The sequence below is a fragment of the Syngnathoides biaculeatus genome, chromosome 5 (genome assembly GCF_019802595.1).
Source record: "Syngnathoides biaculeatus isolate LvHL_M chromosome 5, ASM1980259v1, whole genome shotgun sequence".
In the NCBI taxonomy this organism is placed as follows: Eukaryota; Metazoa; Chordata; class Actinopteri; order Syngnathiformes; family Syngnathidae; genus Syngnathoides; species Syngnathoides biaculeatus.
Genome location: NC_084644.1, coordinates 29,151,063 through 29,163,111, shown reverse-complemented (window position 1 = coordinate 29,163,111; position 12,049 = coordinate 29,151,063).

Below are 12,049 nucleotides of genomic sequence, written 5' to 3'. Positions count from 1 at the left end.
TGACACACATGTTCTCCGGAGGCGAAGATGTGACGCGCGCGCCGCGGCTGTGGAGTGCAAGGGCAGAAATGCTGCCAATTGTGGAGTGCGCTCAGCAAATCAATACACTCCCCATCGTGATCGCATTGAGACCCCCCCCCCCAACTCTCCCCTCCTTCCCTCTCTCTCTTTCACTCTCTCTCTCTCCTCGTCCTTCAATTTGAGGTTGCACAAACCTTCAATCAAAAAAAAAGGGTGGTGAGTGAGCGTTCTAGCGCAGCGTCGCTTTGTGTGCCAGATTCCACGCCCAGCCGTGATTAAAAAAAAAAAAAACTACACGAGAGGTGGAATTTGTGCACAATTGCACTCGTGCATGGACAGGCAAATAGAACAATAAATAAATAAATAAATAACAATACAATGCAGTGAGGGGATTTGCGCCGATGTGCGTGACTGCATGCGTGTGTCCAGGCTGAGTGTGCAGCGTTCATGTCCTCCACAGGGGACTGGAGAGCGCGCAGGTTTCACCTCAGCTGATTATTTGGCGGCTATACCCCAGCAAGTGTAATTTTCTATGGCGATTAGACAGATTTAGCTCAGATTAGGAGAGATTATAGGTAACACTAGATTTTTAATCCGGAAGAAGTGAGTTGAAATGGGGTCTTTAACCAAATTAAATGTCCACACCACACGCCCCTGTGAGGAAATAAAACACTTGATGAGAAATCCAGTGGCAATAATCAGGCTCTCTGCAGGGTGAGATGCCGCTTGCTTGACCGAGGGCCTTCCCCCCTCCCCTAAATCCCATCATCAGCCACCCTGGGCGACTACTGCCACAGGTGCTCCAGTCTGATTGGGCGATGAGCCCCCATATCAATAAAGGCAATGTTTTGGGGCGGCCACATTGAAGCAGTGTTGAGGCACTGGGAAATTGCAAAGCAAACTCATCGGGGGGTGGGGCTGGGGGGGGGCTTACATCCTTATGATATACCTAATGTTATATTTTAGATTAAAAGAATAAACTCATCATGTGACAAAGTTGGCAGTGTTACGACAGTAACAATGCAATCATATCATAATAGTCGGGAAGTTACTTCAAAGTAGTTTCACTAAAACAACCATAAAGTTAAAAAAGTAGTCATGATGCCAGGACAATAAGGGTAATAATACTACAAGCATACTGTAACCTTGTAGTGTTGCGAGATAAAAAGTCAGCCGTAATGTCACGTGGTCAAATCTGTAACCGTACAAGAATACAGTCGTGAATTAAGCACAATTAATCATAGTTAGATGAGAACAGTCGTAAAGTTATGAAAAAGGGTGGCTGCCTTACGAGAATAAAGCAAAAATGTTACCCTAGTTAGTTTTGAGAAAATAATTGGAGGGTGACAAAAAAAAATGTTGTTCAGTACTGACAGATGTAACATAATCAGTTACAAAAACATAGGAACGTTACAAGAAATCATATTCACAAGACCAAAATATTAGGATCATAAAAATGAAATCAAGTTAGTAGAATTGTTGTAAAATTGAAAACAAAAACGTTAAGTGGTCACAAGAGAGAATAAAGTTGTCATAAAAATAACTCATAATATTACACTAAGGTTACGAGAGGAGTCATGAAGTTACGAGAAATATAATCATCAAAGTTATAATGACACAAAACTCCAACTGTCATGTTAGGGGGACAGTCAAAGTTACAAGAAAAACTTATAAGAATATTACCGGAAAATTGTTGTGATATGACAAAGTCCATCCATCCATTTTCTTTGCCGCTTATCCTCACGAGGGTCACGGGGAGTGCTGGAGGCTATCCCAGCTGTCAACGGGGAGGAGGCGGGTTCCACCCTGAACTGGTTGCCAGCCAATCGCAGGGCACATGGAGACAAACAGCAGCACTCACAATCATACCTAGGGCAACTTAGAGTGTCCAATTAATGTGACAAAGTCATAGTGTTAAATTTATGAAACCTTCATTCTTAGTGCCATGATTCCCAACCAGGATGCCGAGAGATCATCAAATGTGCTGCAGGAAATAATCCGATTTCACTTCATTGGTCCCAAAAATATTAATCTACAAATAATGTATATTCATTTGTCCATTTGAGGACAGACTGAGCAAATAAATGCTGACAGAAGGTACATTACATAATTGACCTCTGTAGCCACACTTAGTGACATTTTTGTTTGCTGATGTGCGGTGAGAGTTCTGTCATGTAAAACATGCCGTGGCTCAATAAAGGTTGGGAAACACGGTGCGTGACTTTAAGTGCAAACATAATTCTGATATTAATACCACTCTATTTGAGGCCCTAATACTCCTCTGTAGCTTTTCACCTTTAATCACCCAGATAAATTGGCCGAGGCTATTTTGCACTCTGCCGTGCATTTCATGCACACTCACACCTGTTATGTTGGTGCTTGCTTGCTGCAGGGAAACTTATTACTTATTCATGAACTTTACAGCCAGACCCGTTTTCACACACACTGCCGCCACCACATTACGTGTACCTAAACAACAATATGCGTTGAAAAATTCAAGTCATTTTTGACTGACACTGAACTGAATTTAAGATGTTTATTATTATGGTAGCAGTTTGCTGTGGTGTGTACATAATAAGTAGTAGTAATATTTAAGTTGACTATTTTTTAGAGATGCACTACACCTCAATCGTATCCCAGTGCTCCAAAGTATCATCTTTATAAAAAGGCACAATTTTCGGTGCATTAGATTTTGCAAGTCTATCTAGTGAAGGTGAATGTCGGCGGATGCAGGCTGTCAAAGGTGTGAAAAAGATTTCCAGCTGCAGCAATTCACTAATCACAATGCAAATCATCCAGTGGATTGTTACTTGGGCCAATCCCACAAAAAGAGGGGTACTATTTTTTTGTTGTTGTTATTGATTTTAGGCATTTTGTCATTGGGCATGAGAATTATTTTTGGTCCCTCAGGGTTTTCAAGAAAAATTAGCCAAAGTAAAATGGAATATATTAGCGTGAATGAGAGGAGCAGAGGAGGAATAGTGAAGCTCCAGGGAGGAGAGATAGCGAGGGTGGCCGACTTCAAATAATTGGGGTCAACAATACAGAGCAATGGTGAGTGTGGTAAAGAAGTGAAGAAACGGGTCCAAGCGGGATGGAACAGTTGGCGGAAGGTGTCTTGTGTTCTATCTGACAGAAGAGTCTCTGCTAGGATGAAGGGCAAAGTTTATAAAACAGTGGTGAGGCCGGCCAAGATGTACGGATTAGAGACGGTAGCACTGAAGAGAGAACAGGAAGCAGAACTTGAGGTAGCAGAAATGAAGATGCTGAGGTTCTCACTTGGTGTGAACAGGTTGGATAGGATTAGAAATGAGCTAATTAGAGGGACAGCCAAAGTTGGACGTTTTGGAGACAAGGTGAGAGAGAGCAGACTTCGATGGTTTGGACATGTTCAGAGGTGGGAGAGTGAGTATATTGGTAAAAGGGTGCTGAGGATGGAGTTGCCAGGCAAAAGAGCGAGAGGAAGACCAAAGAAAAGGTTGATGGATGTTGTGAGGGAGGACATGAGGAATGTGGGTGTTAGAGAGAAGGGTGCACGAGATGGGCTTAGATGGAAAAAGATGACACGCTGTGGAGACCCCCAACGGGACAAGCCGAAAGAAAAAGAAGGATGTTCAAGAAAAATAAGGAGGCCAGGAGAAGGCTGAAGAGAGAGAATATTAAGTTCCTCATATCATTTGTACTTTGAATGTTTTGGGAAATTTTGTAGAGGGTCAGGTAAGGTTTTGGCTGCAATTTGTGTCGGATAGAAAAGCTGTAGTTTTATGAGAATCAAGTTGTAAAGTTACGAGGATTAAATTATAAAGTTGCACTGATAAATATACACACTTGCAATTGCATCACAATGCAAGAATAATGTAGTAGGAGTAGGCTACTCTTAGGAGAAATAATACAGCAATTTGAGGGGTTATAAGCAGTGCAAACTCTAGGCCAAACTGTAAGCCCGGATAAATGCAGACGGTTGCATCAGGAAAGGGAACCGGCTTAAAACTTTGCCAAACAAATATAAGCGTTCATTCAAAGAATTCCATACCGGATCGGTCGGGGCCCGGGTTAACAACATCCACCACTGGCCCCTGTTAACCTGCAGGGCGCCGGTGGAAATTCAGCTACTGCATGTTAAAAACAAAGGAGAGGTTAAAAATGTGGGTTCTTGGGGAAAAAAAAAAAGAGAAGAGGAAAGCACAGACCCTGAAACGCTGGGGATTTAGAATGTTGGAACTATCACAGGAAAAGCTCAGGAGTTGGCGGATGTGATGATTAGGAAAATGTAGCTATACTGTATTGTGTACAGGAGAGCAGGTGGAAAGACGGTAAGATTAGAAGACTAGAGGAGTTCAAGGGGGTTTCAGGGTTCAAATTATTTTACCATTCTGTAGCTGGGAAGAGAAAAGGTGTAGGGGTTATTTTTAATAAGTTAGCGAAGAATGTCTTGGCAGTGAAAAGAGTGTCAGACCAAGGAATGAAGCTGAAACTTGAAATTGACAGTGTTACGTATAATGTGATTAGTGGCTGTGCCCCACAGGTAGGATGTGACCTCGAGGTGAAAGAGAATTTCAGGAAGTAGCAGGACAAAGTAGTTCTGAGAAATACCAGACAGAGAGAGAGTCATGATTGGTGCATATTTTAATGGACATGCTGGTGATGGAAACGGGTGATGAAGAAGTGATGGGTAAGTGTGGCATCCAGGAAAGGAAGTTTGAGGGACGGACGGTGGTGAACTCTGCAAAAAGGATGGAAATGTCTGGAGTGAAAATTTTTTTCCAGAAGAGGCAGGAACGTAGGGTGCCCTACAAGAGCAGAGGTAGAGGCATGCAGATGGATTAAATCCTGTGCAGACAATGTAATCTGAAGGAGGTTAGCGGTAAAGTAGTGGTAGGGGAGAATGTGGCAAGACAGCGTAGGATGGTGGTGTGTAAAATGACCTGTGGTGGGGAGAAAGATTAAGAAGACCAAGGCAGAGCTGAGAACTGTGTAGGGGAAGCTGAGAAAGGAAGAGTAAGAGGGTTGTGCAGCTTTTCGGGAAGAGCTCAGACAGGAGGAGATTCCAGAAGACTGGACCTCTACACCCCCAATGATCATCGACACAGGCAAGAGGGTACATTGTGTCTCTTCTGATAGGAAAGGAGAGACTTGGTGGTGGAATCTTGAAGTATAGGAAATCACCCAAGGATAAAGGCTAGTTAAGAAATGGGACATTGAGAGGCTTGAAGAGAGGAGAAAGGAATACCTGGAGATGTAATGTAGGGTGAACATGTAGGTGGCACAGGCCAAACAAGAGGCATATGATGACACGTGTCAGCTCTAAAGATATGAAAGAAGGAGAAAAGGGATCTGTATAAATTGGCTTGATGGAAGAATAGAGATAGGAAGGATGTGCAGCAGGTTAGGGTGACAAAGCATAGTGATGAAAATTTGTTGACGGGTGCCAGTTGTATGCGAGATGGAAAGAATACTAAGAGTTGATGAAAGAGAAAATGAGAAAAAAGGAAGAGCGGAAGAAGATCCACATTTGGTGGACCAGGAGGTAGCAGTGATTAGTGATGAGGAAGTCAGGGATCAGCCCTGAGCCCCTTCCTCTTTGCAGTGGTGGTGGATAGGGTGACAGATGAGGTTAGACTGGAAGGGTACCCCATGGACCACGATGTCCGTAGATGACATTGTGATCTACAGTGAACGCAGGGAGCAGGTGAAGGAACAGTTAGAAAGGTGGAGACATGGACTGGAAATGAGAGAAATGAAGATTTGCACAAATAAAACAGAACATATGCGCATGAATGAGAGGGGTGGAGGGGGAACAGTGAGACTACAGGGAAAAGAGGTAGGGAGGGTGGAACAATGGACCTTTCTGACTGGCAATCTTCAGCTCCGCCCCCTTAGTTACAGTTGCCATGTCCCACAAGCTTCCAAATTGGCGACCGACCAGAACAGGTTTGAAGTCGTTTCTCGAGTGTTTTATTATTATTTTTTTTTTTAGGTCTGCTAAGCTACAAGCTAGCAGCATTTCCCCTTTTAAATGCCACCGTGCAATAGACAAGAAATGTGCACGGTTCTCTATGCCATGTGTACAATATGCAAATAACTGGGTGTACTCATTTGACTTGGCTTGTAATGGAACCCAGTGCTCTGTCATAAAAGTCTGATGCGATAAAAATGGGCAAATAGACATTTCTCTTGCACGACGTGGTGCATTTATGCATCACTAACCGACTCTTTGGCATAAAACATGACACACTTCATTCAGCAGGTCAGGGATACAGTAACAAAGTGAAAGTTGTTCTCCTGCAATGTATAAAGCACTGACAATAATTTCATCAAACTCAGACAAGATACTTCTTCCTCACTTACCATCGAACATACAGCCTTGTGTTTGTTGATATTATTTACATTTAGTTGTACGTGTGGTCTTCTGCAGTCAACAGTGTTTTAGACTCTGGAAAATGAATCAACCAGGCCCCTTGTAAGCCAGATGGATAGCTTTCATCAGAATTACAGGTTCCCCGAGCACATCCGAGGACCATTTTGTTCGTAACATTAACTTTTCCAAGCGCACGCTAATGACAACTAGTATTGCTGGTGGGACAACGTGGGGGCAGGGGCGTGTCAACCCAGGGGTTAAGACATTGTGGCTATCTGATTGGCTATTATTGTACGAGAGATTGACAGGTCGGAAAGGTCCATTGGGGTCAACAATCCAGAACAATGGTGAGCGCAATAAGGAAGTGAAGAAACAGGTCCAAGAAAGGTGGAAAGGGTGGAAGATGGCGTCAGGTGTGTTACACAAGAGAAGAGTCCCTGCGAGGATGAAGAGTAAAGTTCATAAAGCGGTGGTGAGGCGAACCATGATGTACGGATTAGAGAGAGTCGCACTGAAAAGACAGGAAGCAGAGGTAATGGAAATCAAGATGTTGATGTTCTCTTTAGGAGTAACCAGGTTTCAGAGGATTTGGAAAGAGCTGAACTGAGGGAAAGATAAAGGTCAAATGATTTGGAGCCAAAGTTAGAGGGATTAGACTTTGATGGTTTCGGACGCATCCAAAAGTGTGTGTGTGTGTGTGTGGGGGGGGGGGGGGGGTTCAATGTAGCAAGGCTGAAGTCATAAATGTTACATGAAGTCACGCTGCTACAAGAAATCACGATGAGAACAGCCGGGAGTAGTTAGAATGTTAGACGCGTGAAGTCGAAAAATTCGCAGAAAAAAAAGTCAATATTAGAAAGAAAAAGTTGCACTGTTACATGAACCAAGACGCAATAACATAGAAATAAAGTTGGGCTTTCAAGAAATATACAGCAAATAAAGGGATGAGTATTTGGAAGTACTTGTACCTATCGGGTTACGAAAATGCAGTCACAAGGTTGCATAAATAAGTCAAACATTATAAGAAGGATTATTGTGCGATTTATTGATTTGGCATCAGACTGGCCAAATGTGTTTTCATACAAACACATCTGGAACAGTGGACGTTCTAAAATACCTTTGTAAATGTGCCTTACAACCCTCCTGTGAAATCTGGACTCGAACGTGCAACCGGAGGGCAGAGGGTTGAGTGGGTGTGCCGTGTTGTGCGTGAGGGTGGGAGCAGCTGCGGCGAGGCCTCTACTGCACATTTCACTTAATGTGAAGCATTTTTCCGAGCGCCACGCTAGCCACATCAGAACCAGCGTTTTGTGTTTGTGTGTCTGCGTGTGTGTCTGCCAATGTGCCTTCTGCATGCAAAGCGTACACTTCAAAGTGGCATAATACAGCAAGCACATACCTAAATTGTCAGACAGGCACTTGAGCCAGTACGCTGGATGTTTAAAGCGGCAACCTCAGGCTCGCCAGCGCTGCCTGGATAATTTCACCTTAAGGGGCTGAGCAAAGTTGTCTTGTCGAGACAGGTAAGAATGGGTGACAAGAGGCAAAAATTAGGTCAGAGTGCAGGAACTGACTCAGAAACCAAGACAACCAAAGGCATGAGAGTTAAAAAAAAAAAAAAACGACATTGTCCCCATACCAGACATTCCACAGTCATCGTGGCTAGCTGTGTGCGGCTGATCCTGGAACAGCGCGTTCCTCGCAGCAGTAATCACCTCGCCGGCCACAAGCGAGGAAGCTGCAGCATCAACCAGCCGTGGCTTCGGTGCCTGTCAATTAGCACCCTGGAAAAAGGGCCCTGGAATTTATTCACATAAGGCTCAGGGACATAACCCCCCCCAAATAAGCAAAGCCCACCCTGGTTTCTTTCACTTTAGCAGTGAACCGCTTCATAATGTCGTGTCATATCTGCAAACCTACCCACTGGGACTGCAATCAAAGGACACTAAAGAAGCCACAAGACCACTCTTGGGAGTTTGATACATGTCTAGAAGCCCAAGACACCCCCCCCCTTTCCTTTCCCATCGTGGTTTCTCCCTTCCCAGCACACAAGCCGCACTCTCTAACAAGCATATGGGCTCCCAATGACACAGGAAGGAGACGGCTCCAATCCAACAGTTGGAGACGTTCCTCCGAAGGTGAAGCTGGATTTCACCCCCCTTGTGGCGCTGGCCTAACGCCTTCTGACTTAAAGACTTCCTGCCCCGAGCATGATCCCATGTCCAACGTGGCATCTTGTCATCCATGCTGCCAACTCCGAGACAACAAAGACAATGGCTGCCAAGAATTTCAATTAAGACAGGAGTGAAATGGAAAGAAAAAGGCACATGCAGGTAATGACGCCTCTGCCCGTTTCTTAGGTTGAACAAAATGTGATTAATTATCACAACCTTCCTCAGCCAATTAATTATATTTAATTGCGAAATGCCCTGGGGGGAATAAAGAGAAGTGGCCCAAAGGAGTCAATCCAAACCCTCTCAGTGCTATTTTAGCCAGCATAATTGCACAACGACTCTAAATTTTATGGATCAGGACCATTGGATAGCAGACGTGTGTTCAACATAATAATATTGTTACATTTTCTATGTTCATTTACTGATAACTATATGAAGGCGCTAATAAAACCAAAAATACATTGCATTATCTTACTGATACAGCTGTATTTTCTCATGCAAATTTTTTTCAAGCCCTTCAACAAAACAAAACAATAAAACTCAGATTGCAGTTATTAAAACAAAATGTGAACATGTTTTAAATAAAGCTTGCAATCTGCCAGAAAAGTTTCAGCAGCGGCCAGCAGATGGTTGTAATGTCAGCGTAACCCGATGAAAAATTATATGTTATTTTTAACAGAATGTCTGGGAGGTTACAAACTTTGTTGCTATAGTTCAGAAGATTTACTGTACACTGTGTGTATATACAAGAATTACGACAACAGCAGCTTCCTAGGTTACCACGATGGTAACATCCACCCATCCATTCTCAATAACGCTTATCCTGTTCTGGGTCACGGAGCACTGGAGTCCCTCCCAACAGCACGAAAGACAGACTACACGGTGAACTGGTCACAGGCACATACCGATCATTTGCACTCACATTCAAACCGTCCCCGACTAGGAACTGAACCCACGCTGCCCACATCAAAACCTGGAAAATGGAGCACTAAACCATCAGTGAGTGATGCGAACATCATAAAGGTAAATACTAGACACGTGCACGGTATTAAACCTAAAGAGTTGGCCAACATGAATTTTGTGGCGTGCTCGTAATGACAGTGACACTCGACTAGTCAGAGTTCCTTCAAATAAAGCGTGCAGCGCATATAGCCTCTGGCAGGGAGTTGAAGGCCTCACTTGTGCATGTCAGTGGTTGGCTACATCCACAATAGGCGAGTAGGCCCGATGCCAAGACAATGATTAGCCCGGCAAGGCCTCCGTTCTCCAGGCGATCTGGAGTGGAGGTGCACTGGGAGTGCGCCTCATCACCAAAGAGCACTGCGCTAAACACAAGTTTAAGTGGAAGAAAGCCAGGAAACTGTAGAGTACCCATGCCGGACATAGAAAGCCTTCGGCAAGGAGGCATCTGCCTCTTTAATACATAATTCAGTCCGAGCTGAAACATCGCGCTTTGGTCCCTCGGCTTGTTGAAAAACATCCACCAGATGATCTAGAATCATTGGCCATCATCTTGACGAATTCACATCTTTTTGGCTTCAAACGCCACCACAGTCTATTTGAAATGAAGGAAACAAAATGTGCTTTAATTGGAGACTTTCACCCTTAATTTAAGGCTACGGCATTTAGGTCCAAATCAGGTGGAAACTGTCGGGGTTACAACGGTTTGTGTATGTGCCTCGCACTTTATAAGGGACCATTTGCGGCCAGAAGTGCCCACGCCATGACCCGAGCAGCTTCAATCCAAAACAGGACGGACGGATTAGAGTTTGTAAAACATCTTAAAACATATTACGGACAGATGAGACAAAGCTCGACTTGTACTAAATTAATGGGAAGAGTATGGAGAAGGCAAAGAACTGCTCATAATCCAAAACATATCAACTCATCGGTGAAGCACATCTTGTTTAATTAATTTCAAAACCATTGTGGTAGTGTTTGGAGCCAAACCAGATGAGAATTGTGTCAATGTCCCAGTATTTATGGATCTGACTGCATAACTGCTAAAAGATGAGATACACTAACTCGAGAAATAATTGCCAGCTCTGTCAGAGGAACAGTGGCTGACTTCCAAATTCTAATTTCCAACACTTACCCCATTTTGCTATAGGATGTCATGTTAGTGAATTAATTAAGAGTGGAATAGTTTCCTCCAGGCTCAAGATGTTGCCATGATGTTACTCACTAAACAGGTGATTTTTCAAGTAACTAACACATTCACCGACACAGTCAAACGCAACTCAAGTATACCAAATTAAAAAAAAATACAAATTAAAATTACAATTATATAGTTAGGCATTATTGTAAAACAATGTATGTATATGTACATTGGTATCAATTTTCTGGCTGGATCTCGCTGACGCTAAGGATCCGGTAATATTTTCGTGTGTACGCTCAAAAGCATTTTTTAGTAACTTTAATTTGTTACTGCATGTTAGTTAATTGAAGTTCAACCTAATAGGTTTACTGAATAATAAAACTAAAATAAATCAAAACCCATCAAAGAATCCTGACAGGTGTTTGCAGTTCCACACTGCCATCTAGTGGAATCAAGTCGCATTTATGGTAGCATATGCTTGGAAATATTTTTTCATATTTAATGACTTGCATTGCTTGTAATGTACTGAACTACCAGACAGTTTTCTATGTTGCAGTAGTTCTACGACTATCATTCCACACAAACACGAAAAAAGTGAAAGAAAGGGCAAAGCCCACTTGAGGAAATAATCCTCATTACAGTCTCTGATGTAAATGTTCATGAAATTTGCAGATGAGGTAAACAGAACAACAAATTTTACAATGACGTCACCCTGTTTTTGAATTTCAAATTTTAGTTTGACTTGTTTGTAAGTTTTTTTTTTTTCTTGCAGTTCGGCTGTAAATAGAAGAAATTTAATTACAGATACAAGTTATGCTGGGTGAAAAGAGCTCTCTGTATTAATCCCATTTATTAGTCACAGTAGATCAACAAAATATCTCGCTGTATATTTTCTTTCATGCCCATAGTTTGCAGCGGTCATGAACTGTACTGCATCCTACTGAGAGGTCTTATTTAATCACAAGAGACCACCTCCGGATCAGCAGGTCGCAGTTGGAAGATCCTGTAGTGGATTAGCTAATTTTGCAACCAGTGATTGCAGACACCAAAGACGTTGAAAGGGCGGCAAATGTGTACACGGTGACCACAACATCCCCCATTTCTACCTCAGCGACTTTGCCCTAATCACCTGTGATTTGCAGGTAGGTCAACTCGTGCAGACAGACGCCGGCCCCAAGCGTTCCCTCCCGACACGCAGCGCGGTCCCTTTACATCGCAAATGCATCTTCCCGGACGGATATTATTAGAGGCACTCCGGTCTTATTGCCTCGCATTATTATGGCAACTGACGGGATGTGCATTAGTTACTTCAGTCACCGCGCTGCAGATTGGCCATAATGTTGACACACTGGCGTGGAGGCCAATTTGGAGCGCAGCGTGAAGTGGGAAGAACCCGAG